At 47.1% G+C, this 2,391-nt stretch overlaps 1 long non-coding RNA gene across 1 annotated transcript in view; it reads left to right on the forward strand.

Annotated features, from left to right (window-relative positions):
- Positions 1 to 1,098: 1,098 nt before the first annotated feature.
- LOC119469829 overlaps positions 1,099 to 2,391 on the forward strand; it is a 25,120-nt gene continuing 23,827 nt past the window's right edge. Inside the window, exon 1 of the long non-coding RNA XR_005198678.1 lies at positions 1,099 to 1,157. This is a non-coding gene — a long non-coding RNA (uncharacterized LOC119469829). The remainder of the gene's footprint in view (positions 1,158 to 2,391) is intronic.

The following is a 2,391-nucleotide window of genomic DNA, read 5'->3' on the forward strand; positions in this document are numbered from 1 at the left end:
AGAATCGTTGCCAACATGTACAGTCAACTTATTGAGTTAACCTGATAAGTATATGTAGCAGTTCAGAAACCCTTTCTTTGGAGGGTCAAGAAACGGATATTTCCAGCCATATACAGGAATATAAGAATTAGCAGTAAGACTGCGCCTAAAACAGAGTAGAAACGTATATTTCAAACTGCTCTGCTGTGTGTGTGATCACCTTAGGAAGTTGCATATACGTTTAGATTCAGGGGGTTAGAAACACGTTTCTTCTGAAAGCTGCGTTTGGATATTCCAGAGTGAAAGGGAGGATAGACTGTAATGAGAAATATCTGGTGCTAAAAGAAAAACGGAGTTATCCAGGAGAATGGTTGTCAAGGTGTGCAGTCAAGTTACAGACTTAAACTGATGTGTGTATGTAGCAGTTTAGAAACCCTTTCTTTGGAGAATCCAGATATGGATATTTCCAGCCATATACAGGCATATAACAATTAGTAGTGATCGATCCAAGATGGCCATTTTGGAACAGCTCAGGATTGCAGCTCTCAGTGAAAGTGCAGAAGGTGAGTGGGCACCGCATTTTTATTGCCCACAAACTAGGATGTTCCCAGGCGTAGGAGCTCCATGGGTCACCAGTGTGGCTGTTTCGGCCAACTTGGCTGTGCCGGCCCATGCCACTGCTTTGCCCCACGTGGCTTCTTTACCAGTGCCCCAGAGCAGTGGTTCTCCATACAATATACACCAGCAAGGGGGCCCTTTGGGCTGGCCAGTGGAGTCACTGCAATTTGCCCATTCTTCTGTTTAAAAAAGGGACTGAGAAGGGAATCAGGAGAGTAGGTTCCAGGGAAAAAAAAAGCACCACCAAGCTCAGTGCCGACGTTTAAGCCAGTGCAGTGATGTGTGGCAGGGGAAAACACATAGACCACCCCGGTGCCTCTTCAACAGGTGACTGGAACACCAACCTAAAAAAAAAAAAAAATCTCTGAGGGTGGGAGTCAGGCGATCAGGCTGGGCTGGTCCCACTACCACCCCGGCAAAAGAACAGCAATCAGAAACTCTCTGGATTGAGAGTTCACAGCAAGCCCAGCTGAACATGGGGTGGTCCACCTCTGTGGGGCAGGGGCGTCCGCCATGACCGAGGCAGACCGCCACTGCGGAGGTAGTCAGCCAATGCTGAGGTAGCCCACCATTGCCAAGGCAACCCGCCATTGCTGAGGCAGCCCGCCATTGTCAAGGCAACCCGCCACTGCAGAGAGGCTCTGCGTTAACAGACGTGGGCCACCATTGCCGAGGCAGTTCTAACTACACCCATATAAACAGGACTGCAGGGAAGTTCACTCAGCAGCTAGGCAGAGCCCACAGCAGCTCAGCAAAGCCTCTACAGGCAGACAGTGACAAGGCTGCCGCCTTGCTGGGCAGGGCAGCTCTGAAGGAAAAAAGAAAAAGAAGGCAGCAGCATAACGGAAACTCATAAAGTCCTAAATACCTGGGACAGAGCACCTGGGAACAAAAAGTGGTTTATGAGTTCTGCTGGAGCAGACCTAAACGTACCTTCCGAGCAGCTCTGAATGAACAACGGAGCTCACAGCTCAGCATTTGAGCTCCTATAAAGAAGAGACCGTGTCACCAAGTAGCTCCCTGGCCCCTGTATATCCAAAGAGCCACCTCATAAAGGAGAGATCAGATTGACATTTGGTGGATATCCTTCTGGGACAAAGACAGCAGAAGAAGAAAACTGGTAATACCCCTTACTGTTCAGCACCTGCTGCAGGTGAACCTCAGGCAAGCAGAGCCTAGAGTGGACCTCAGCAGACATACAGAAGAGGGGCCAGACTCCCAGAAGGAAAGCCAAGAAAGAGACATAACCTCATCATCAACAAACGGAACGTCCACTCAGAGACCCAATCTGAAAGCCAGCAACTACAAAGTCGACAAGTAGATAAATCCATAAAGATGGGAAGAAACCAGCGCAGAAAGGATGAAAACACCTGTAACCAGAAAACCTCTCCTCCTGCAAGGGATCACAAATCCTCACCAGCAAGGAAACAAGGTTGGATGGAGAACGAGTGTGATGAAATGACAGAATCAGACTGATTAAGGTGGGTAGTAAGACATTTCTGTGGACTAAAAGAACATGTTCTAATCCAATGCAAAGAAACTAAGAACCTAGAAAAAAGATTTGACGAAATGCTAATGAGAATGGACAAAATACAAAGGAATATAAGTGAATTGATGGAGCTGAAAAACTCAACACGAGAACATCGTGAAGCACGCATAAGCATCAACAGCCGAATAGACCAAGCAGAGGAAATGATATCAGAGGTCAAAGATCAACTCAATGAAATAAAATGGGAAGGCAAGAATAGAGAAAAAAGGGTAAAAAGGAATGAACAAAGTCTTCAAGAAATGTGG

Source organism: Cebus imitator, unplaced genomic scaffold (assembly GCF_001604975.1).
Source record: "Cebus imitator isolate Cc_AM_T3 unplaced genomic scaffold, Cebus_imitator-1.0 Scaffold874, whole genome shotgun sequence".
NCBI lineage: Eukaryota > Metazoa > Chordata > Mammalia > Primates > Cebidae > Cebus > Cebus imitator.